A 27,424-nucleotide genomic window follows, 5' to 3' on the forward strand; every position below is an offset into this window, starting at 1 on the left:
CCTAGTTATCACGTTGTGTAATGTTTATATATACTAGCGTCAAAGTCTTGGGATGTGTTTGTTCAATGTTAGCGTGCAACTTATCTAAGATACTTGTAATTGCCTACTAAAGTCTTGGGATGTGTTTGTTCAATATTAGCGTGCAACTTATCTAAGATATTTGTAATTGCCTACTAAGTACTAACTATACCATCTTCTTAGCACTTAGTATGGGAATCATAAAGTAGAAAAAATTTAACATAATTTATTTATCGGTTAAAACAAAATCATTTCTTTTGTCTAAACATTCACCGTCTTTTGATGGCTATAATTTTAAGTGATAATATGGATATATGAACAATAAGCTACTGCGATATTCATATGTTCTAAGACGAACATCGTGACAATCCGGACTAGTAGCAAGCTTAGCTAAAGCATCTGCAACACAGTTACTCTTTCTGAACAAATGAATAAATGAAACATTTAAATAGTCTGCCATTTGAAGAACTTGTAACCAAATTTTTTCTAATGCTCATCATCTACCCAAAGATGCTAGAGGCCACCCGCAGCCCCCTGGAATATTTTGAAAAAAAAAAAAAACTGCTGCAACATTCATACGCTAATGGATATATAATATATATCCGCAATACATAAATTGTTGTACACTATGTGCATGCAGTGCACACAAATAAGAGTGAGACTGTGTATTTGTCCAATGTAAAGTAACTGAAGAATCCAAAGTCTAGTAAATGCAGAAATAGTGGTGTTGAGTTTTATGTCGCAACTCCGATCCATAACGTTTGGAAACATGCAGCTCATATAAAAGTTGGATTTAGATAGTGACCTCCAACCTATCAACACATGAACACAAACATTCTACTTGTGATGGACTCACCCTTTTATTTGTCCAAAAATGATAAAAGCTCTCGACTCACTTTGTTAATGAAATTTTTGTTAAGGGGTCCGTTATTAGTTCCGCAATCTGCATAACTAAAAAAATTGCTCTCAAATAAATGTTGGATTTAATAAAACAAAAAAATATATATAAGGATTTGCATTCATCTACATCCAGTTTACTATTAAGGGGTAAAAAAAAATTAAAGACATGGCAATATGGTTGCATGCACAAAAATTTTAGTTGCATGTATCATTCAATTGCAAAAGGGGGAAAAAATTAGTGGCAATGTGGCTGCATTCATTTACACCCAGTTTATGGTTAAGAAAAAAAGAAAGAAGAACATGGCAACCACATACATAAAACAATTGGTTAAATACCGCAGCACAATCTCTTTTTTCATTTTAGTAGGTGGGTTTTCCGTTATACAACTTTCATTATGAACAAATTCAGAAAAAAGAGAGATTAGTACACTAAATTATAAGAAAATACAACTTAAGCATATAATAAGCCAAGTAATAAGACGTATAATATGCTTAAATGGCTAGCCTTATCAAGAATAGCCTGGATGGCTCTCAGGGAATCTGATTACACTTCCAAATTTGAATGTGTGATCGACTGTAGCACTACAACGCAGATTCCTATACGTAGCCATTTATGAATTAGGACATATTTTGACTTGTGAGAACCATTATCAGAAATAATAATAATAATAATAATAATAACATCGCCAACAACACTTCTTGGCAAGCATCCATATATATCATATTCTACGAACTTCAATATATCCATTGGTGTCAAAGCTCGTATTTTCCTGGGCTAGCCTTGCTCCATTCGCATTAAGTAGATACCTTGGTCGCAAAGTCATATTTAAGCTAAGTAGTTAATATCGGTTTTCAGAGCTTATCGGTCTAGGAGCGATATGCGATTAATCAGTTAATCAGTGATTTAATCTGTTAATCGGTTATATATTGTAGGTGCTGACTAGCAAAGTCAATAAAAATATTTGGGTAATGATACCAGAGGTCTAGAGGTCGAACCCCGCCAGCATCAAAGAGTTATTGATCTCATTTAAAACACACTTGCCAAAAAAATTTTGATTATATATTATTATATACAAATATACCTTATAAATTTAGAATAGCACCAACATTAAGTCCATTATTAAAAACAATTTAGTAAAATCACTATCTATATATATATATATATATATATATATATATATATATATATATATATATATATATATGAGTAATGAATTTTGATATATACCATATTCATTCCAAAGTAAAAATAGGCAAACAACAAGGTACTAATTGATCATATTAGTACTTGTACAAGAGCTTCTAGTTCAATTGGTTGTGTACCCCTCTCTTCATGGGAGAGGTTGCAAGTTCGAATCCCACCAAGTGTTGGTCGGGATTTCTTTCTTGTGTAATTATATGATGGGCTTTTGGACCAGGTGAGCCTTCAGGCTAGAGACATGGTGTTTCCATGATAGGTGGGCCGAAGAGCAAAAACAAGTCTTCATGACAAAGTGGAAGGCGGTTGGGTCTACTCAAAGTGGCGCATTAGCGATAACCTTCGGGCTAGGTTCCCTTCGGGCAATGTAAGCCTTCGGGCTAGGGTCTTTCTACCCATGCCACGAGTCCTCATATCCATCTTCTTTCTTGCATCACAACCGCCTTCCCTTCTCGTCCCTTAGCCAAAACCCCTTCTTTAGCTACGGCATACTCCTTCTTGGGCCTCTTTGGTGTTGCCTTCTGATCGATAAAGCACACTACACCAGAACAGTATTTTTGTGACGCCAATTTGATGTCACAAATATTTTTTGTGATGCCATTTTGGCGTCAGAAATTTGGTGTCACAATTTGGAATGGCGTCACAAATATTAGTGACGTCATATTGACGTTACAAATTTGTGACGCCAAAACGACGTCACTAATATTTGTGACGCCATTTTAACGTTACAAATATTAGTGACGCCATACTGACGTCACAAATTTGTGACGCCAAAACGATGTCACTAATATTTATGACGCCATTTTGGCGTCACAAATATTTGTCACTAAAATTGAATTAATTTGAAAAAAAAATATATTGCACAATTAGCCCCAAATTTGGGGCTACATCCACGTACTCTAAATAATATGTCCAAGAATCACTTAGAATTTGCATTCACCCACACAAGTCCTAACAAGAACAATAACTACATCACTTTTTTATAGATACAAAAAAAGAAAACTTTACACAACATTGTGTTCTCAATACTCAATATATATTTAACATTACACCTTCCACATAGTCCCAAACTATACATTCCACTTGTATTAACATTAAACATGTACAAAAGAAAAGTAAAAGTGTAAAACTAAAGAAACCAAACACAACACAAGCTTCTACTAAACAGTACGAAAGTGTTCATAAATTTACACTACAAAAAATAGCTCTGCTTGAAGCTTTCCAGAATAGTTCTCCCATGAAAACATCCACATTCTTCCCACCTACAAGGAATAAATGGAGCATATGATCAATATGTCTATTCAGTAGATTACTTCAATATAAAACTAACCAACTCTATGTCTAGTGAAAGGTACTTAACCCTCCCCCCCCCCCATCGTTTTTATGAGGATCATCTTCTGGAAATTATGGGGTGAAGGTAACATTACCAAGCATCTACTTCTAAAAGATATATTAGAAATATACAAGTACTATCTTCTACTGACTACTGCGTTGTGGAAGTAATAGCTGATAGAAAGTTCAAGAGGATACATCAGATCCACATATGTGAAACCTTTCTATTTATAAGTACTATACATTCCATGCTTGTATAGTTTGCTGATATTGTTCACTATTTGTATGGATCCTATTCCTGGGAAAATACAATTGTATCAAACTTGTGACGCATAAACATGTATGCAAAGGTCAAAGTAAGCATCATCTATTAGCTGCATAAAACAATGCCTAAAGTCCTAACTACTGTCACGCTTGATCACAAGTACAAAATATGTTTAACAATATGCAGACATTTAAAACAAAAATGAGAGACCCCTGAAGGCTGTAATACAATCAATGGCTACTAATAACTATAGTAAGCACTTTTGTATATATGGCTACGAGCACTACCAACTTGTTTACAACTTTACTGAAACTTATGACTTAAGAATTGTATGATTATGCAATCACTAATTCAGACTTGAGAGAACTTGAAAATACACAATTTACTCGCCATAATTTTAAAATGAAGAAAGTGGATAGTCTACTGTCTTTTTATATAGGGTAAGGTTGTACCTCCAAAACCAATTAAAATTCATATCTGGGTGTCTGAAGCTTTGTGAGTTTGTCCCTCATAATCACTAGAAGAAATAGGTATCACATCAGTAAGGAAATACAAGAATAGCTCAGCTTTTATTTAAAAAAGGGGTAAAATAAATAATCAGACAAGATAAAGCAAATTGTTCTGATAAGTATCTGCCCCAACATAATGAACACTAAGAAATGTAAATTGATATGTTATTTCAAGCATAGTACAAAATATCCCGATATATCGCGATATTTGGAGATATCTATCCATATTTCAGAAAAAGATATATAAATATCACGATATGTTAAGAGATATATACGACTGCAAATATCAGTGATATTTTGATGATATTTGCGATATTTGGGGATATTTTGCGATATTTGGAGATATTTAGCGATATTTTGTGTATATAACAATTTTATTTAATATTTATCATTATATTTTAAATAAATATAAATAATCTATCATGATATATCAAGAAATATCTACAATATCCACGATATTTGTCGATATTTTGGATATATCCACGATATTTGCATGTGAAACAATGTCAAATATCCCCAAAGAGAAAGATATATCCACGATACATATCCAGAAATTGAGTATCGATAAATATCCATATCCTGATATTTTGTACTATGATTTCAAGTACCTGCATCTTGATATCTTTCCTCTGTGGTAGCTGTATACAAACTCCTAATCAAATGAAGTTCCTCTGCAAGTAAATCTGTGCCTTCCTCAGCACTGAGCAAGACATAAACTTGTGGCTTAAAGCATTGATGATTAAACCTAAACAGCAAAACGAAGAACAACAGGTAAAAAAATCCCATGCCAACTTCTACCAACATCTGTTCCGTGAGATGAAAGACAATTGTGGTCATATGCCTTTGAGAACATGAACACAAGCTATATACATTGTTTTTCTTTTACTTGAAACTCATATTCGTATAGAAACATATGGGACAATCTCTTTATGCTAATCCATGCTAATTTAAGGAAAATATTGTTGAAAAGCGGACTAAGTTAATGCGATGCAACATTCTTGGTCTAAATTATTTGGTCAACTACAACCGATGTGTCTCTTCTAAAAGCAACACTAATGGATAGAATGGTTCAATTAAAAAAATGCCTAGTTACGAAATTAATATCATCGATGGAATATGACTTCTAATCTCTAGGAAGCGAATGTAAACATGGAGGCTATCTGAATTATATATCATTCATTTTATGTACAGATGTCATCTCCACATCATATACGAGTAGTAGAACTAGTTCTTCTGCTTCCCTTTTAACTAAGTGCTACAAATTGTTATACTATATTTTTCAAACATTTTTTGCTGAAAATGAAACATGGAAGGCTTTATTGTGTATTGGTATTGGATGATACTAGTTACAAAAGAGCTCACTAAGAGAGAAATAATAAAAGAAACGGCAATTTAAGTAGCAAAACAGCAGTATTCTTATTGAACACAAATTGATCATTCCACAACTCCTAGAATTAATATACCATAATCTCATTTTAGTGAGTAAATATTTACTATTCACTCCCATGATTAGCCTCCCCGGAAATGAGAAAATATTAAACTATGTCTCATACTGCCGCTATTGATATTTTTTAAAAAGGTAACCAGTTTGATACTGGAACATAAAATCCAATTTCCTATCCTAGTCCACCTTCATACCTTGTACATCCCATGACTGAACCAGATTTGAAGAAGAGTGACTAAATCAAAAAGGAACTGGAGGGGGAACTAAAGGATTAAGTATATGAAACATCTTGAAGAAAGAAAGGAAATAAATGAGCTAGCCTAGTCTAGGTGTTTGGCAAAGGAGAAGTCCCCGTCCACAAAAGAAGTTGTATGCAAGTGACTTATAAAACACTAGGTCATTGATTGATACCCCGTCCAACCGAAACATGATTGATACCGTCCAATGATACATCATAGCAGTCCATGGCAGTAGTAGACACCAAAGATCGCACCAAAAGCAAGCGGCACCCAAAGAAATGACACCACCACCACCAAGCAAGAAGCAAGCACCCAACAAGTGACACCACCAACGGCAAGCAACAACAACACCCCACCGGCAGCCGAAGAAAGCAACAACACCTGCACATACTCACATACACACACACACACACCAGCTAGCAAGACACACTCACATTACCACATGCACACACTCACACACTAGTTAGCAAAGACACTCACATCACCACCTGCACACACTCATGCACTCAAGAAGACTGAAGTCTGCAGTGCGAGTAGTACCCAGCACTGGTTCGCACCACCACAAAATGAGAAAGAAGTTTACGCAAGTAAACGGAAAATCCAATCGACCACTTAAATAAAAAATGATAACACGAACCAATTAATGGTAAACAAGTTGATAACTAAACAACTTATAAATGACAAGGAAAACAATCATCTTAAGTAACAATGGCGAAGATAATTATAATGTTTTTCTAAAAGAAAAAAAAATCATTCAAAGAGCATATAACTAAGATCTTTATTGCATCTAATAAATAGTCTCGCCAAGAAATCAACACACATCCATAGTTAACTCACTTAAAATCCACCAGCGCTTTCCTCACCAGCCGAATCCCAATGTGTTCTTAAGAACTTTAGGTGCAAAACTACCATTGTACTTCCAAACCAACAAGGCGCGCGAGTACCACTAAATTCTCGGAGTAGAAAGCAAAAAAAAAAAAAAGTAGTAGTAAAGTTACAAAATCAGATGGTTTTATTCCCTCGTTGCATTTCGACTTGACAAATAAAAGTTGCAAACATACCGGTTAAGTCGAGAAATGCCTCAGCATCAGCTACCTGTTCTCTAGGCGTTTGAACTATAAACCAACAACAAAATTCAACATATTAGCCAAAAAAATGACATAAGGACGCCACCCCCATCAAACAGAGCCCACGCACTTCCTCTTCTCATTCTTTTATAGACATTTTCTGCTAGGATGAGAGTCATTTGGGATTTCCAAATCCTCTCACTTACAAATTCAGTGAAATGATGTTCTAAATCAGATTTACCTCGCACTTGATGTAGATGACAGAATTCCATTATATATAAACAACGCCAATATGATTAAACCTTGCCATTTGTTGTGTGAAACTTCGAAACCCCACATGAAATTACAAACCCCAAAATCAATTTGAGAGAACCAACAACTAAAGATTCCAACTTTTGAAGGAAAAGAAGTAATCAAAAGTGGTTGGTTTCAACATTGATATGAACACACATTGAAACAAAGGATATCAAAACTAACTATAATTCTCAATCGAACAATACTAGACAATATCAATAACTTATAATCTATCAATCAGAAAGAAAAACACAAGCTCAATACTTATACAAGAAACAAACTATACAAAAAACCAAAAACAAGAAAAAAGAAACTAGACATCATATTATAATAATAAAGAAACATACTTTAAAGTGGAAAACTAATGTTAGAAGTTCAAAAAACATACCTTCAAGCAACTAAAATTTCGAAAAATAAATAAAAGCTTTGGGTCCACAAAGATCATTCGATGATTTATAGGCATGTTCTGATTTACAACCAATATAATTATTGTTTGGTTTATGACACAAGTATGTTGAGGCTCTCGACTCATTATGTAATTGGCACTAGTTCGAGGAGCTAGATAGTATCCGAGCTATACTGAGCTCGAGTATCTCAGTTAGTCTACTGTTGTAGGATGGTAGTCGATGAGTTTCAATATTTTCAAGTTTGAGTGTTTGACTTGTTTTAGACGTACAGGATTTAAAATATGTTCATACTCTGCGTATCTCATAACACAGTCGAAGTTGAGTTTGAGCTAGCTAACAAAGTGGCCAAGCTTGAGCAGCTGTACTAATTTACCATCCCTACCTCTAAATGAGCTGAGTAATCTCCACCTAATTAATGTAGATTATTACAGAATACAGAGCAATCTCCAGCTAATACAGACATTTAAGTTGTAGTTCAAATAGTTACATCTTTTCATAATACCTACATGTGCACTAGCTTGAAAATTGTATAATCGATCCAAAATTGAATATATGATTTGCAACTCTAGGTTCAAGCAAAGTGATTATATAGTTCAGAAATATTCCCAAATATAGAGTATAAAACTCTTCAATAGAAGTACATAACATTGAATTTTTTCAGAGCTATACAAAATCCAATTCCACTTGTGGTGCCAAACCCACAGTGAAGCAAAACCCCCAATTCAGTGAATTTCATAACCCCAAATCAATTTATAAAAATAACTCTACGAATCAAAAAATACAAAAAAAATTACTTGCTTTTCGGTTTCGTTTGCCATTTCTTGAGCTTAATTGAAAACCCAACAATTGATTGAAGAAATAGTTACCTTCAGATGGACTTAGCAATTCGTTTGGCAGGACTTGAACTCTTGTTGTCCATGATCCACAACGAAACCCACCTGAAAAATTGAGAGGGCTACAATGAGTGGGAAGATCGTTGAACGCTTGAGAGCAAATAATAGAAGCTTAGCTTCAAACTGACGAATATGAGTTTGAACTTTTCATGTTCGCACAATCAATTTTCCATTCTTCTACTAAAAACCCTAGGGCTTATTTGAGAAGTCAAGTACAGAGAGAGTTGAGATCGAGAAGAAACCGAAGTGTTTTGGGTGTGACCTCCTCACGCTTGAACATGTGCGCTAGTTTTAATTTTTATTAGCTAAAATATTTATACCTTTCACACCTATATGCCGTCACTATGTTTTTCAGTTTTTTCTTTAAAAAAATAAAACAACTTTTTGATTTATTGTGACGCCTAAAAACCAAATACTGACGCCTAATTGGCGTCACAAAATTTCTGACACCATTTTGGCGTCACAAATCCCCAAAAGCCTCTCTCACAAAAATACAGTTATGGTGTAGTGGCATTAAAGCTTATTAGTCATCTTGGTTTGAAATGTTGTTTTCTTATTCCAAACCTTCTCAAGCTTCCTCATTGCAACTCGTTTCTTACGGCCTTACAGGCCTTGGCTTGTGCCACCTCCTTTGCAGGATGAGCATCAATTTCTTTAAATTGAGCCACTCAGAAGTGCTTGATTAAGTTGCTTTTTTTCCCTCTGTAACGGTTAGATTCCAATAATACCGGTGGATTTTTTTCTCATTTGCCCGAAATAAATTGTTAATTGATTAATTACTGAGAAATCGGACAAAAAATATATCACTCAACCACCGATACATGATTAATCACGATTTTAACTGCTTAGTATTTAAGTTAAACGTCTGACATATAATTCTACATGGTTCTTAAGATCTCCCAACCTAATCATACATTTTTATTAGGAATATCACATCTAAACACTTCAATGTAACTGCATACCTCGACACCTAGGCATTATCAACTTGAAAATACATGGAGCGATAGTCTTAGAATCTCAACTATGTAAGTTAAGTGTTGATCATATCACCATCATACTTTTTTTTGCACGCAAGTAAGGAGTAGTATTACGAATAAAAGAATGTGTTACAGAGAGATAATAAGATTACATTTCATCTGACTTAACAGAATCTAAAATAGGATCGAAAGGGGCACTCCACTCTTAGGACAAAACCTGGTCGAATTTCACTCCAAACAGCTTGTTTATTATCAAGAGTTGAAGCATGCCTTGCTGCAGCGTCAGCTCCAAAGTTAGTGATAAAAGATAAAATTGAATAGTTTACCTACGAAATGAACGATGAACTCAAAACGTAAGTAAACTAAAACTATCTACGTGTCTATTTTTTATCAAAGATTCTACTCTCAATCCTATGAGATATAGTGGAGTAGGAAGTTTGTTCCACTCCTAGTCCTTCCGCATGCTGTGTTTTCTAGTCTAATTACTCTACTCTAAGTCTAATGAGAGATTTACGAAGTGGCAACTAGACTACGATGCAACTACCCACAAGATGCAACTAGTCGGTTATCAAAATAACTATGGGAATGCTATGTTGATTTGATTATAAGGAGTTAGAGGGGGATTGATTCCACCTTAACCCAACTTAATCGTATTAACGACGAATCGTCGTAATCAGAATTGAACTGCTTCGCAGAACAATTGGTTCTTCCTAATCCCTAATTACACATGGCATTCCTACCAATTCATAACTAGCATATGAACGATTAAACCCATTCTCATGGTGAACTAATCGTTTCTAGAGTGGAAAGGAAATTACGACGACTCTACGATAATCGGAATCAAGCTTTCATCAAGGCTTCTCAACCCCCTCTAATGGAGGTTTAGCCGAGAATCATTACGCAATCATTTCCGATTAAATTTAAACTAAACATGATATAAAGAATTAAAATTTACTAATCTAAATTAAACAATAATTAAAATCTAATTAATAACTAAGAATTGAATAACAAGTAATAAATGAAATCAGATCTAACACAAATGTAAATGACAAGAATCGAAATTAACAAACTAGCTATTTTATTAATCAAACTAATTAAGAGTAATGATTCTAAGAGTTTAATCTAAAACAAGAATTGGATTTGAAACTAAACTTAATTAAAACAATTAAATCTAGATCTAGAAGCTATTCTAATGGCTACTTTCTATTTTAAGCTACTTTCTATCTACCATTCTCTACTAAAAAAATCTACCATTAACAAAGAGCTAAGCTTTGGTTTTTATACTTTCAGATCCAAAAATCGTGCATGGGCTTGGAGCCATGTTTTGGGCCAGAGAATCAGGCCCAAAACCCAATTCTTTCAGTCCAAAAAGGCCTCTTCAGCTGGAGTTGGCTTCAACAGACTTTTCATCCACTTCTGCTCCTCTGATTGGATCAAAGCTTAGACCATTGGAAATCTCTTTCCGATCCGGTCGTTTTGACATAAGGTAGGCCACATTCCGAGGTTTGAGTCCAAAGATATGGCCTTCGGAAGTTCTACTGACTTTGTGTGCTGTTTCTGCCCGCGTCGACTTTTCATCTTTTGACCGGGCTTTAGAAAGGCTTTGTCTTCTTGAATCTTGGCCTTTAATCATGGAACTCCTTAGTAACCGACCTTTGCTCCTTTATTTCGCTAAAGTGGCACATTTCTGCACATAATGGACTTTGAAACCTGAAATGCATAAAAACACGTAATCAGTGTTAACTCTTAATTATTACTCACATAATTGGTCTAATAGTATGATCATTCATGGGGGGTTAAAACTACAGTTTGGGCTCTTATCATAACCACCCCAAACAGCATTTTGCTTGTCCTCAAGCAAAGATGAGAAATTAGAATAAGTGACCAAAATGGAGTTCTATCTACTCTCGTTCACTTTGAGTGCAATTGCATTGACCATATGCAACAAGGCCTTAAACCACTAGAAATTCCCTAGTGGACGAGTTATATACCTCGTGAGAGTTTTCCGATGAAGGTACTCACAAACTTCATCTATACTACAACGACTAAGAAATAAAACTATTGTCTCCGTATTCATGCTCTAAATTAACTATACCTCTCACTACTAATGCATATATAGAGTAATCAAGTCAAAACCTAAGCTAATATATGCATAATAATCAATCATCTACAATAAACATATATACAATGAGTAATACTATGAAATGCCTAGCAGGTTCGTTTAAACCTTCGAATAAGCGTCCCTTAAGTAGGTTCTCACAATAATAGTCAAGATACAACACTCTGATTTTTCCACTCAAGTTCATTACTCCAGGTGTCGCGGTGGGCACACTTTACCTTACAATCTCAATGACAACAAGGAAGCCGAGTCGATCAAACACATCTGCCACTTACTATCACACTAACCTATTCCTAATTGAGCTAGAGGTCTTTATTAGGTGTTCGGGGATTAGGAGATGGTTTAAGAAGAAAATAAATGGATATTCAAAAGGACAAGTATGAGATAATAGAGTTTTCATATTATGTAACTTAGAAAACCTTGTTATTTCCTTTTGCTTCTATACTTTGTTTCCATCCTTAGCCATATTTTTTTTCTTTTTTTCTTTTCTTTGGCTTTTGACTCCCTTTTATTCTATTTTTTTGAGTTTTTTTTTTTTTTTTTTATTTTTTTTTTTTTTCCTTGGATGAAAACTTCTTTTCTTTTCAAGCAACTAACTAATTTTTGTTTACACGTGTTTTCTCTTCTTCTTTCTTCACTCATTCTATTCTCGACTTATTCTAGATTTGGTAAGTTGAATTTTTTATTTTGTTTGTTTTGTAACGGGGTAAAGGAATTGTGGTTTATGAAAGGCTAAAGAAAGGCTCGAGGGGCTTACTAGTGGAAAATAATTCATAGGTTTGAATTTCTGGCTATATCGATCCAAAGAGGGCCTCAATTCTCGCTTAGGATATGGTTTAGTGATCAAGCAAGTGGACGTGTGATTTCTCTATCCGGATTTTACTTCTCCCTTGTGTCATTTCTCAAATGTTTAAACTCATATAAGGCTTTAGGCTATATTCTCACAGGATTTGTAGAATAAGTACTCTAGCCTAGATTTCAGAAACTTACTGCTAACAATCATAGATACTCATGTAATATATTTATAGATAGATGCAAAGATTATTACCTACATATTCACCTAAGTTCCTAACAATTATTCTGATGCAAAAGCTACGTGAGACTTTTAGATTGTTAAGAGCATAGAGAAGGAAAACAATACCAATATTCCTAAGTGTATAGCATGAACTTATTTATTTATATTTTTGAATTTTTGAAATTTTAACTAGAAAACAAATGCATATTATACATATCTATATCCTAGCAGATGCCTTAATTACACGTGTTTCTCGCTGAAACAAGAAGCATGCTTTGTCCTCAAAGTATTGTAAATAAAGAGGGTAGGAAAAATACCATTGAAACGTGTGAAATTCAGAAACATCTGCAAAACAAAGTTAGAACGTCCTAATATAGGAAATAAAAACTGACGCAACTCTATACGAGTTCTACCCATTATGGGGTTAACAAGAATGAAATTGCTTGGGACATAAGCAGACACTAACTAGAATGAAAACTTACCTTATCTCTCGCATTACTCATTATCTTCCTCATCATCTTCTTCCATAAAGAAGTGAGGTTCCTTTAAGGCTGCCCATGCCATGATAATTTGCCAGGCTTCCCGCCATTTATCATCTATTATTGCTAACCTATTAAGGGCTACTTGGTCTGACGGGGTGTAAGGTGCAACCTGATGAGGTTGTATCCTCCACCCTTGCCAAGTCATTGCACGGAAGGATCGAATAATACTATTGGTGGGTCGTGACATTAAAGGCCATCGTAATCCAATCCGTGGAAAGCGTGTACAAAAATAGGAAAGAAACATAGCATAATACGGGGAAACTAGAATAGGCATAAGAAGGAACTTATGCCTCATGCTATGGGATCAAGCTAAACTAGACATCAAGGTTCGGGAAGGTCATGACACATACGTCCGTGGCTAAAGCAAGGAAAACGCCGCAAATGGCATCATTCACGAAGAAAAACGCCATTCCCTAAAATGTTTAGCATGATCCAAAACATAACAGTTCCTATGTTCATGGACAAAGCTACCAAAAGCGACGTTATAGTCCCTTGGTCCTCGATCACGGAAAATGCCCGCCCATACGACTCATGCAAAACTCATAAGTGTAGACATACATATTATCTACCCAATAACACCATGGGTCTTGTATTTCAGCGGGCATAGCAAGTCCAAGAACAAATGCTAGCAAGAACACGGTAATTTCCATTGGTTCATTATCAATGTTGATGGAGAACACTTGTTCTCCATCCGGTCTTTCAAAGAAAATGCATTTATCGTAAAAATAAGATGCTAGTGTTGGAGAATAAAGTGCATCAGTCTTACCATAAGCGGCTCCCAACCAACGTATGTGATCGCCACAAAACCAAGCACCATAAGTAGTGCTTTGGAACAAATCTTCGAAAAGATCTGTTCCGTATCAATGTTGGAGATGTCATCTCAAAATTACACTCTGAATAGGTGCCAATGATTCGAAACTACCGAAGAAAACTGAATTTTTCAGGTCCACGGAAGTCGGTGAAAGTCGCCTCAAGAATTGAAATCAGTGTTTGAGCGGTGGCTCACACCTTGAAGCGAAAAAGCCTCGACAAAAACTGAAAAAAAATGCAGAGGCTGAAAGTGCTTTCGAGTTGCTGAAACTCGGAAAATGAGACGAAACGTGGGATTCGTGGGAGTGAACGGTGAGTGATGGAGGTTAGGTGTATTGTGAGTTGTGAGTGTAGAATGTATGAAGTTTATATAGGTTTTAAGTTGCTAAAACGGATCGGGAAGTTGACAAAAGGTTTTTACAGCAGTTTCCGGAAATACCAAAATTTCCAAACCCGAAAACGGAAACAACTCATTTTCTTGATTCTAAAACAAACCTAGTATCTTTTAGGTTGAATTTATGATAGAATCTACCTATTTAATCGATATTTCATCCTACCATGATACTTATTCATAGATATGCCTAAACGGCCATATTTTCACCTTGACTCTGCAATAAATTATAAGACGAGGGTCATATAAAAATAATACTGGAATAGATAAAACCACTCCCAAACAAATTGGGAAGGTGGGATCAATATTAAACAACCACGCATAATGAAAATAACCACATTATATTCAAATTTTCATTCGAAGTACATTTCACTACAAAATTCAAATTACGGAAATAAAACTTACATGAAAATAAATGACAATAATGAAACTACAAATAAAAATAGAACATCAAACGATACTATCCCTAATCACTCCTGTACTGGTAGCGGAGGGCACACGCTCAGGAGATGGCTCCTGAGCTCCCGATGGGCCAGCACCATTCGTCCTTCGGCGACGACGCTCGTGCCTCGATGGTGTGTCCTCAGAAGGAGAGTCCCCGTGAGGTGGGAATCGTGCGAGCATGTCGGTCCGGAACTGGCGCTGAGCTTCTAGCTCGGCCCTCATCTGTTCCCACCTCTCATCCTCTCTCTGGGTACGGATCTCGAAGTTATGATGGATAGTTGCCTGTCGAGTCCGGAGGTCTTCGCAGATGGTGTTGAGCGAATGCATGCCACGATGAATTACGGCCATGCGTTCTGCGTCTGACCAGCACCTCTCCAGGGCATCCGCATCAAAACAAGTCAAATCCTCCTCATCCTCCGAGGCATTCTCATTTCCCCCATCTTCCTCGTCTTCTTCTCTATCCTCAGCCAACCTCCAAACTCGTTGGACACACTCCTTATAGATGCGAGGGTTTCGGTGTAGGGTGATGTATGTCCTATAAGACGCCTAAGCTGCTCTCAACTTCAGCATGATCTTGGTTATCAACACAGGGAGAGGTGCAGCAGACTTCCCTACTCCCCTAATCATGCTAAGCAAAAACTCCAAGATCGCGAGAACTTCGTGACTTCGCTCCCTCGAGTATCCATAAGATGTGGAGGCGCTCGTGCCAATGTCGCTGACCTTCTCCTTCCCCAGACGCTTCCGACCAATCCATCGAAAGCTGCGGCCACCGGTTGGTCCTAAGGGGATGCCTGGCGAACACAATCACGATCTCGAATTGTAGTTCCCTTCAGAATCGCTACATTCATCAATGGCTCTACCCCATTATATTGGGACTCCTGTAACATGACATCGGATGGATTCTAGGCGGAATGCCTAGAATCTCGACCAACAACCCAAGAGTCACTTCCTTCCTCCTCTTCGCCACCACAACAAAAAATCCTAGTCCCTTCCAACTCCCTCAGTATTGTAGAACCGTCCCGACTAAGTCTTTGTGGTAATAGGCTTCGGTCGAGTACCACAAGCTATTCCAGCTCGATCGATCATTTCGTCACCGTAAAACGCGGCCAAAATGGTCGCTATAAAAGCTTGTTCCGGTAAAATTCGGCGTTGTTGTAGCCATTGGAAGTTTGAATACGGTTTGAGGTTTGTAGAAGGTAAAGGGAAGCAATGAGGGACACCTCACTAAAAGGAACGATGGTGGTGGTGGTGTGGTGGCGCGGCAGCACCAAAATTTTTTATTTTATTTTGATTTCCGGTGGTTTTTGTTGATGTAATTTGGTGGAGGTTGTGGGGGGCTTGGTTGAGTCGATTTGGGTTGGGTCTTGATTGTGGGCGTGGGTTAATAAGGTTTTCTTTTTATTTTTATTTTTTTTAAGGTTTTGTTTGAAGCTTTGTTAATGGCGGTTTGTAAAAAAAACGGTGAACTGATGGTGAAGGTAAGGGCGCGGTGCGCTGTCGATGGGCACGGGTTGGGCGCGGGTTGGGCCCAAGCCCAAATCGAAATTTGTGAATTTTTTGATTTTTTTCGCGAAACTTCAAATCAAAATTGCCGCTTCGTTACCGGTCTGATTTTTGCGAATGAGATATGGAAATGATCAGGAGAGAATTTCCAATCCAATGATCCATAAAACACTCTATTTCGACCGTGGATGACATATAAGATAGTGGAAAATGCCTCGAAGTGCGTGCATGACGTACGTTATGCGAACGACTGAACTCTAAATTCATAGATTATGTCAACCCGAATCGGACTACAATTAAATGGCCTAAGTAATTCTAATGGGACATAAAACATTTTAGGACGGAAACACGAACACCCCACCCCCAAACAAATTTTTTTACAACGAAGCTTGGAAAATTTGTTTTTAGCAGTGGGTCTTTTAAAGTCAGATTCCCGAGACTTCCTAGATTAGTATGTTTATTATTTAATATATATATATAATTCACAATAAACACTATTATTAAAAAAAAAAAGAAACACAATAAACAAGAAAGACATAATTCACCCCATAGAGAAACATGACTCAAAAATCCGAGAAAAACATGCAAGAGTGGAAAACGTGAATTATGTTAAACATGGACTTAGGATCCGGTACTTACAGCCACACACTCCATAGGGAGGGCCCTGTTAGCTTAATGGTGCACTCACCAATATATGGAAATGAAAGGAAATGCACCAAACACAAAAGTTGAGTCGTTTATAGTCGATACTTTCGAGATCAGATCTAAACATATGTATGAACATGCAGTTTATCATATATCAACAACTGAAATAGTTATGGATCATTCCATAAATAAATATCACAGAAAACATATCCAAACACAATCAAGCACCAAGATTTCCTATGACGCAACCTAGTGAAATGAAAGCGAAGTCGGATCACCCTATTACGTAACCTAGCATGCACCTTCTTTTTTCATTTTTGAACGAGTGGGTGTTCTAGTAAATAAGTGTGGAAAAGTGAATGGTTGTGGAGAATATGGTGGATATGGATAAGTTGTAGAAGGATAGCATGTAAAAAATAAGGATGTGGGTTTAGCACAAAACTCATTCATGGTGTAGGTAGGGACTGTCTCAAATCTGAAAATGAAGGTGTCAAACGCTTTTGTCTTCTGAAGTATTTGTTTACTAGGTGGATTTAAAAACTTATGAAGCACAAAAGAAACAAAAGGATCGAGTGCAAACTCGAGATTCCTTTGAAAGGCTGGAAAGAGGGAAGTCGAGGTGGATGTTGTGCAAAGTAGTTCTTGATAGGGTGAATCATCACCTGCTCTAAGAAACTCATCGAATTGCTCATCTAGATTGGTCATATCCTCGTTACTATGATAGTCCTCTACATCTTTGAGAAAGTCATCTATCTCATCCTCATCCGTAATATGTGTATCGACTAGTGTAGGGATGGAAATGTTGGAGTCTGAACTTCCAAAGGAAAGAAATTTGGGCATATGATTATCAGGGAACGTGTTGTTGAAATAATCTCGAGCAAAGCTCTCGATCATGCTAACCTCTCCATCCATAGACAAATCGGGTAACTGTTTCTTTGTTTTAAAAACATTGACTTCAACAACAAGATGATCAAAAGACATGGACATTGAACCATCGCGGCAATTAATGAGCGCATTGGCAGTTGCTAGAAAAGGACGCCCTAAGATGATCGGGACAGAGTCGTTAACGACTTCTGTGTCGAAGATGACAAAATCAGCCGGATAGTAAAAATCCTGAACTTTTACCATAACATTTTCGACGACTCCCTTAGGATACTTAATAGACCGATCAGCTAATTGCAACGTCATTTTAGTGGGTTGCATCTCGTCTAGACCTATTTGTCTATACAAATAAAACGGGAGTAAGTTAACACTAGCCCCCAAGTCTAATAACGCCGTGTCGTCGTATAATAATCTCCTAAGGTGCATTGTGCAATGGGATCGACCGGGGTCCTTGTATTTAACAATTCCATTATGTTCGGATAGAGTTGGGAATTGTTCCGTTAAAAGGTGTCGCTTTGGTATATTGGTCTTACGCCTAGTAGTACACAATTCCTTAAGAAACTTAGCATGGTGTGGTAGCTTTTTAATAGCTTTGAGGAAAGGAAGGTTTATAGTTAGATTCTTGAAAATGTCCCTAATCTCCTCATAATTAGTATCCCTAGTTAACACGGCCAATTTTTGTGGAAACGGTGGTTTCTGTTTATATTTAGCAATGGTATCACCTGGATGTTTAATCATGGCTTTCTGTTTCTTAGGTTGTGTTGTAACTGGTACCTCTACAGTGGTAGGCTCTTCAGTTTCTATTTCAAGATTATCTAGTAAAATAGCGGTGTAGGGGAGACTCTTGGTGGGGTAATTATAGGCATAGTTACTTTGTTATCAACCACTCTGCCAGAACGGAGAGTGGTGATGGCCTTTAGCTCACCTACATTTTCATATTCATTACTAGTATTATCGGTTACCTCAAAGGCTGTATTTGTTGTTTTAGGATTAGGTATTTCGTGACTTGGAAACACACCTTTGGGTTGGGCTTTATCTTGAGCCAACTGTTGGGTTAAATTATTAACGGATTGTAGAAAGGTTGTTGGTTAGATTGAGCCATGGTTTGGAAAAGTTTTGGCTCACTTGTATGAAGGTGTCAAGACGATCCGGTTGTGTGGGTGTAGTAGTCACGGTGGTGTATTTGGAACTATTTCGCGTGAATTATTTATGGGTGGATTTTGATAGTTATTATTTACCTAACGATACCTCTATTAGCATTATAATTATTATAAATACCTTGACTTTGTGCTTGACCTTGTCGAGGTTGCATTTGGTTGTTATAATTATTAAAATTATCCCGACCACGCCCTTATCGTGGTGGAGCTTGGTTAAAACTTTGTGTTGGCCTAACATATTGATTATTGTACCACGGAGGTGTGACGGTTTGGTTATTTCTCCAACCGAAGTTGGGATTTTGTCTCCAAGGGGCGTTAGGTTCACTATTAATGGAACAAGCCCGTTCATAGGCAATAGGACGAATGGGAGTCGGGATGCCTGTGGCTCAAATGAAACTACATGGATTTGAATTTACGCTCATGACGGGGATAGGCTTTTGTTGACCGAAATGGCCTCTACCTTTTTAGTGAGTGATTCGATTAGAGTTTTAAGCTCGGGTCGTGTTTTAATTTCAAACATACCGCGGCCTTAACTCAGATTAGAAGAACTAGCGGAGCGGTGCATATCATCACTACCCCCGCTTGTTATTTCGCTTAGTTTGATCCTCTAAAAATTTATAAACCTCCGAGGCTCCTTTGCTTAAGAAACTACCCCATTCATTATGTCTAGGACTTCTTTATGGTGGTGTAGAAGTCCTTTGAAAAGGCACGAACTAACGTGTCTTTCGCTAAGTTATGATGTGGACACTCTATAAGGAGATCGGTGAAACGATTCCAAGCCTCAAAAAAATGTTTCATGAGGATTTTGTCGAAAAGAAATGAATCTTGGAAAGCATCTCATCCATCTTTAGGGGTGGGTAAAATGTTCCATAAACAAATTGAACAAGTTTAGCCCACGAGTCCACGTAATTAGGGCGCTTGGGCGCTTAACCAAGACGCCTTTATCGGCTAAGGTGAAAGGGAATACCCCGAGTTTAATTTGTTCCGCACCAACCGTAGGATGGTGGAATGTTGTTAGGACTTGTTCAATCCTACGATGTGTTGATAAGGTTTTTCATGGTCTAATCCATGAAAAACGGGTAACAAATTAAAATATTTGGGGATTCGAAATCCCCAATCGGTCCGCTAGAACGATGCAAGATTTGGAGCTATCGCCAAGGCTTTGTAGAAGTCGAGAGAGGAGTCTCTTCTTCGCCGGCATTGTGTCGTGATGTGTGTGAATTAGTAGCTAGAGGTGTAGTGGGTGGTATACTAGATAGACTTGTTTGTTGACGTTGTTGTGTAATTACGCTCGGTGTTTTGTTCCACGCATCCTTAATCTCATACAAGGCTAAAACCAAACTTAGCTAAACACATCAACACTCCAAACAATTACGATATACTAGTATAAACCTCTAACGGGGATATGCGAGGTGTGGAAGAAAGGAATACCTGATTAAGGCCCTTGCTTTGCTTATGAATAGCGTCTTGTTTACGCGTGTTCGGTGTATATAACAAGTTAGAACACCGAAAAACTTGAAAAATCAAAGTTCGAGTCAAACCGTTGAATTCGGAAAAAATTAGCAAAGCGGCGGTGCGCGCTCATATAGCGCTGTCGCCCGCGGTAATTTTCAAATTACAGTGTTTTTAGGGGGGTCGCTCCACATGGGGCGGGTCAGCAAAGTGTTCCAGCTATAGGCGCAGTGCTCCTTATAAGGCCGTCGCGCTTCGATGTATTTTTGTCCGGAACTTTTCAACGATGAATCGGAAAACCATAGTATGAATCAAACCAGGGTGGGTGGGTGAAAATGGGACTTTAAGAAAAGTACTTACACTACGAAAATAATGCGAAAGTAAAACTAAGATGGCAGTGGTGCCATTTGATAAAAGATAAAATTGAATAGTTTACCTACGAAATGAACGATGAACTCAAAACGTAAGTAAACTAAAAATATCTACGTGTCTATTTTTTATCAAAGATTCTACTCTCAATCCTATGAGATATAGTGGAGTAGGAAGTTCGTTCCACTCCTAGTCCTTCCAAGATCTTTGTGTTTTCTAGTCTAATTACTCTACTCTAAGTCTAATGAGAGATTTACGAAGTGGCAACTAGACTACGATGCAACTACCCACAAGATGCAACTAGTCGGTTATCAAAATAACTATGGGAATGCTATGTTGATTCGATTATAAGGAGTTAGAGGGGGATTGATTCCACTTTAACTCAACTTAATCCTATTAACGACATTTAATCGTCAGAATCGAATTGAATCGCTTCGCAAATTTGGTTCTTCCTAATCCCTAATTACACATGGCATTCCTACCAATTCATAACTAGCATGTGAACGATTAAACTCATTCTCATGGTGAACTAATCGTTTCTAGAGTGGAAAGGAAATTACGACGACTCTACGATAATCGGAATCAAGATTTCATCAAGGTTTCTCAACCCCCTCTAATGGAGGTTTAGCCGAGAATCATTACGCAATCATTTCCTATTAAATTTAAACTAAACATGATATAAAGAATTGAAATTTACTAATCTAAATTAAACAATAATTAAAATCTAATTAATAACTAAGAATTGAATAACAAGTAATAAATGAAATCAGATATAACACAAATGTAAATGACAAGAATCGAAATTAACAAACTAGCTATTTTATTAATCAAACTAATTAAGAGTAATGATTTTAAGAGTTTAATCTAAAACAAGAATTGGATTTGAAACTAAACTTAATTAAAACAATTAAATCTAGATCTAGAAGCTATTCTAATGGCTACTTTCTATTTTAAGCTACTTTTTATCTACCATTCTCTACTAAAAAATCTACCATTAACAAAGAGCTAAGCTTTGGTTTTTATACTTTCAGATCCAAAAATCGTGCATGGGCTTGGAGCCATGTTTTGGGCAAGAGAATCAGGCCCAAAACCCAATTCTTTCAGTCCAAAAAGGTCTCTTCAGCTGCAGTTGGCTTCAACAGACTTTTCGTCCACTTCTGCTCCTCTGATTAGATCAAGGCTTAGACCAATGGAAAGCTCTTTCCGAGCTGGTCGTTTTGACATAAGGTAGGCCCCATTCTGAGGTCTGAGTCCAAAGATATGGCCTTCGGAAGTTCTACTGACTTTGTGTGCTGTTTCTGCCCGCGTCGACTTTTCAGCTTTTGATCGGGCTTTAGAAAGGCTTTGTCTTCTTGAATCTTAGCCTTTAATCACGGAACTCTTTAGTAACCGACCTTTGCTCCTTTATTCGCTAAAGTGGCACATTTATGCACATAATGGACTTTGAAACCTGAAATGCATAAAAACACGTAATCAGTGTTAACTCTTAATTATTACTCACATAATTGGTCTAATAGTATAACTCATTCGGGGTTAAAACTACAGCTTTTGGGCTCTTATCGCTTAGCTTCAAGAAAAGGTATGGGTTATTCGCCAGAGCTAAGTTTCGAAGTGGCTATTTTCCATCTTGCTCTGATCTTCCATGGCGTGTTCTCTCCCATAAGGCTTTGAGCCACAGCCAATGAATCACATTCTATCCATAACTTCAGCCATCCTCTACGCACGGCATGTTTTGCTGCCAAGATGGTTGCCCAATATTCTGCTTCAAAGTTTGTTACTACTCCAAGCCCTTGTGCAAGAACACCTAGTATCTTATTTTCTTTATCCCTAAAGAGAACACCCGCACCTCCATTACCTGGGTTGCCAATAGAGGAGCCGTCGGTGTTGGCTTTTATCTCCTCGTCTTCTAGCAGGATCCACTTGACTTCTTTGATTATAAGAACTACTGCAGGCTTGCAAGTGACCCCCAATCTGTGAAGGAATGCCAGCCATGCACAAGATATGCATAGTGGCTTTGGGCGACCCACGATGCTATTTTCACTTCCTTAAGAATATCTCTTTTGAATCGGTCTTTATTGAAAGATCTCTCTTCAAAAAAAAAATTGTTTCTAGTTTTCCACACCTGCACCGTGATATGCACCACACCGACATTCCATAGTGTTTTGACAATCGGGCTTCTATTGTTAATTGCTTTGATCAATTCTCGGAAGCTATAATTGGTGAGCCTAACTTCAAAGACTCCTCGCAAACGAATCCCAAATTTCTCGACAAGTAGGACAATCCCATAACATGTGTTCCACTGCTTTCTTCATTGCTTCTACATAGTCGGCATCCGGATGCTAGTTTGATACCAGCTCTTCACTCTAATCATCTGTAGGAACTACTTTCTCGATAAGTTTCCAAGCAAAGCGCCGCCGCTCTTGGATGAATATGTGTTGCCCGATCCATTTCCACCAGCTTCACCTTGTTCCGCTTTTTCCCAAATCGTTTCATAAATGGACTTAACGGAGAAGTTGCCATGATCATCGCTTCCATATTCTCCTGGTCTTGTTCTCCAAGAGGTTGCTGAAATTCGCGGACGCTTATACCCGAAGAAGTAAGCACCGATGTGACCTAAGCCGGTATGTCCCATTTGTTGTCCGTTATTAGGTCCTCCACCCTAGCTTTGAACCCTTTCCAGTTTACTTGGGGAAGACAATCAGTTATAGCTTTTCCCACCCATGAGTCCCTCCACATATCTATGTCCTTTTCTTGGTCCACCACCCATCCAGTGTGTGTATTGAGCTCTGTTAAGGCCCACCTGATACCAGGCCAGACAGTAGATGTTTTATGGTAAGTGAGCCAGTTCCCATTCAACATTTTATACTTCTTGAGCATGAAACAGCTCCAGTCAGTGTCAAGTGTAAGTAGTTGCCACCCCAACTTCATCAGGAGAGACAAGTTTATGTCCCTAAGCTTTCTCAAGCCTAGCCCACCCTCGTCTCTTGGTTTGCACACGTTCTCCCATTTCAAAGTGATCCCTTCCTCTTTGTAGGGTTCCCAGACCAAATAAAATTCCTAATGGCTGCTTCTCCCTCTTTAATGCATCTCGAAGGCCATTTGCACACTGACATATTGTAAACTGGAATACTATTCAAGATGGATTGAGCTAGCACCACTCTGCCCTGGAAAGAAAGCATTCTTCCTGCCCAACCCGATGCTCTTAGCTTGATCTTGTCCACAAGTGGTTGAATATGTCTAGAGGTAACCCTTCCCCTAAACAATGGAACCCCCAAGTACTTTTCTGGAAGCTTTCCTTCTTTTATTCCAAAAAGGTCTTCTACCCTGCTTTTCTTTCGATCGTCCATGCCACCTAAGAACAAAGAGCTCTTAGTTACATTAAAGAATTGCCCAGACTTGGTAGTCTTGTAGTAATTTCCAAAGTCTCCTAAGACCTTTTATGCCTCCATTTGCAAAGATAAAAATGTCATCCGCAAAGAGCAAATGGGATGGCCTAGAAGAGAAAGCCATATAGTCTACATGCCCATTTGTATACATCCAGTGAAGTGCCCTGCTGAGAACATCCTCTGCTAGGTCAAAGAGGATAGGTGATAGTGGATCCCCCTGCCTCAATCCCCTCGCAGCCGCGAAAAAACCACAAGGCCCACCATTTATCATGACTGAGAGTTTAGCACTTCTGAGAATAGTTTTTATCCAGCTGCACCATTTACTATTGAATCCCATCTTGTTGAGTACTTCCATGAGGAAATCCTAACTGAGTGTGTCAAAAGCTTGAGTCACATCCAGTTCAGCCCCACATTGCCTCCTCTTCTTTTGGTATCGAGTTCATTAATCATTTCTGAAGCCAGAGCAAATCCTGTGATACCTGTTCTCCCTTTTACAAAGGCTAGCTGCTGCTTACTAATCAACTTGTCAGTGTACACTTTAAGCCTTAAAGACAAGATTTTAGTAATAATTTAAAAAAAGAAATTACTAAGGCAGAGAGACCTTAACTGGTTAAGGGCTCTGACATTTTAAGTCTTAGGTATCAGTACCAGAAAACTAGCATTCATGGCTTGTGGTAGCTTGTTGTCTCTAAAAAAAGAGATAATCGCACTACTTACATCCTGGCCCAACAATGTCCTGCTTTGGTAAAAGCAGCCTTGGAATCCATCCGCCCCGTGGGAGCTATTTGGGTCCATGCGAAGATGCGACTTCCTTAACCTCCAATGCATTAGGGATTGCAGTCAAGAAGTCGTTCATTTCTTTAGTAATCAAGTGTGGAATCAAGTTCATGATGTATGGGTTCACTGTGACATGTTGGCGCTCGTATTTCAACTTATACGATGAAACAATAAATTTCTTTATGTCCCTCTGTTCCCTGATCACTTAACCCTGTGCATCTTCGATTTCTGCTATCTGAGATTTATTCATTCTTGACTTTGCTACGGCATGAAAATATGAAGAGTTTCTTTCTCCATCAAAAGCCCGGCTTGTCCTGGCTTTTTGCTGCAAATACTGAGGTCGGTGCCTTTAAGCTCTTCAAGATCGAGCTCTTTGTCATACTCTTGTTGTTGTAAATAGGTAGTGGGTCGTGTTCAAGCTGTTGATAAATAAGGTCCAGTTCATCATCCATTTTCTTTAGATTCTTCCTTATGCTACCAAAGACTTCCCAGCTCCAGTATTTCAAAACTTCTTTCAGTCTCTTCAATTTTTTTCATCACCTTTCTAATTGGGACATCATCCAATGTTTGATTCCAGCTGTTAGAAATGATTTGCTTGATACCTTCATGTTGTAGCCAAATTTTCTTAAACCTGAATGGTATATTGCAAGGCTTCGGTATGTTAGCATTCCAACCTATTATGGGGGAGTGATCGGAATACTTCCTCATGGCTATCTTGCACTTCCAATCACAGATCTATCCAAAGGCTTTGGTTAACCAAGGCTCGATCTATTTTCTGTACCATTCTCTTATGCCCAAATCTTCTATTGGACCAAGAGTATCTGTGACCCAGGGTAGTGGAATCCAATAGGCAGTTAGTGTTCATAAAGCCAACAAACTCATTAACCGCCCTTTGGCAAGGCAGGCCTCCTCCCTTTCTTTCTGATGCTTGAGTGATGCAATTGAAGTCGCCTATTACCATCCAAACATCCACATTGCTCCCAATCCCCGTCAGATCATGCCAAAGAGCTCTTCTAATAACATAAGAAGTGCTAGCATAAACTGTAGAAACTGTAAACTTATCAAACTGAATTGTTATATGCTGACATGTCAAAGAAACCACAGCAGTAGCCTTTATTTCTTCTTTCCAAAAAACCCAAAGGAAACCCGTCTTTGAAGGAATATCATTGTGAACGAAGTTCCTGCAATAACCCAGCCTCCTAATAAAATTAGGTGTGTGGGTGGGGGGTTTTATCATAGGCTCCGCTAGACATATAATGTCCGGGCTTATACTCCTTTACCGGTTCCCCAAGGTAGGTTGTAGGGCGAGAACGCCTAAACCCTTTTACATTCCAAAGAAATGCAATTCATCTATACCTTGTTGGGAGAGTTCTTGTCCTAGTGGGGGGTGGAGTGGGCTCCTTCCCGGCCCGACTTGCTACCTTTCTTCTTTTGTATCCGCCATTCTCCTTCAGTTTGGTCCGCCTAACTAGGTGATTCCAAAGAACCTTTGTGCTTCGTGGCTTGCCGATTTCCACTAGATGATTGAGGAGTAATAGGGGAGTCTTCAACCACGCCCCTCCGAGATGGGGAATCGATCCGTTACTATCATCATTCATTGCAATATTTCCACACAATAGAGTTTGAGGAGCTACCGTGCATTTTCAGGGAGCATTTAAATTTAGAGAAATACTTAACTCGCCAAATTCCCTATCATTTGGGGTTGCAAAGAAGAGAATTATCTCGCTAAAGCAGACTTAAGGGCATAAGTGCAACTGCATTTAGGTGCTCATCATTTGGTGGCGTCGGACCGACCTCAACCGCTATATTAGCCTCTACAACGCTCGAAGTTTCCTCAACCAGTGTCTCAAATTTCCTGAAAGCAAGATCAACTATAGCCGACTCTCCCACCTTGTCGCCTCACCAACAAATGGTGTCTCAACTATGTTTCCGGTCATGTCTTTGGCTCCGCTTAGTACTAGCTTCACCACCTTTGTTCTTATTCTTCTTGCTCCTCTTTCTTTTCTTTTTAGTCGGTCCTTCTTTATTTGTTGCTACGGTAGTCTCCTCTATTTGTTTCTTCTTAGTTTCCTCATCAATTCTCACCTTCTTGAGGATTCTACAAATCAACCATGGTATGTCCGACGGTTTTACAATGTGGGCAGTATTTGGGTATTTTGACCACCTCGATCTCTTGAAGAAAAGATGTCCCGCCTTCCTCCTCGACCCATATTTTGCCGTGCATCGGTTTCGAGGTCAATTTCCACTAACACACTCGCAAGAAAGCCAAAATCACGCCCAAATGTGCTTATCAACTCCTACCGAGCCCCAAGAGTCTTCCCCATAGCCATGAGGATCTCATAGTCCCAATATTGTTGGCTGAGTTTGGGAAATTTTGTCCATACCAAGT

General features: G+C 38.1%; 2 long non-coding RNA genes across 2 annotated transcripts; both read right to left on the bottom strand.

Annotated features, from left to right (window-relative positions):
• Positions 1–3,074: 3,074 nt before the first annotated feature.
• LOC147503150 (uncharacterized) lies at positions 3,075–5,168 on the bottom strand. Its single transcript, XR_015220129.1, has 3 exons — positions 4,831–5,168; positions 4,166–4,230; positions 3,075–3,378 (listed from the first exon to the last, which is right to left on the bottom strand). It is a non-coding gene; the product is annotated as an uncharacterized LOC147503150 (long non-coding RNA).
• Positions 5,169–6,485: 1,317 nt separating this feature from the next.
• On the bottom strand, positions 6,486–8,816 carry LOC147503151 (uncharacterized). Its single transcript, XR_015220130.1, has 3 exons — positions 8,540–8,816; positions 6,967–7,020; positions 6,486–6,851 (listed from the first exon to the last, which is right to left on the bottom strand). It is a non-coding gene; the product is annotated as an uncharacterized LOC147503151 (long non-coding RNA).
• Between the last annotated feature and the right edge of the window lie 18,608 nt (positions 8,817–27,424).

The sequence above is a fragment of the Coptis chinensis genome, chromosome 4 (genome assembly GCF_015680905.1).
Source record: "Coptis chinensis isolate HL-2020 chromosome 4, ASM1568090v1, whole genome shotgun sequence".
Taxonomy (NCBI): domain Eukaryota; kingdom Viridiplantae; phylum Streptophyta; class Magnoliopsida; order Ranunculales; family Ranunculaceae; genus Coptis; species Coptis chinensis.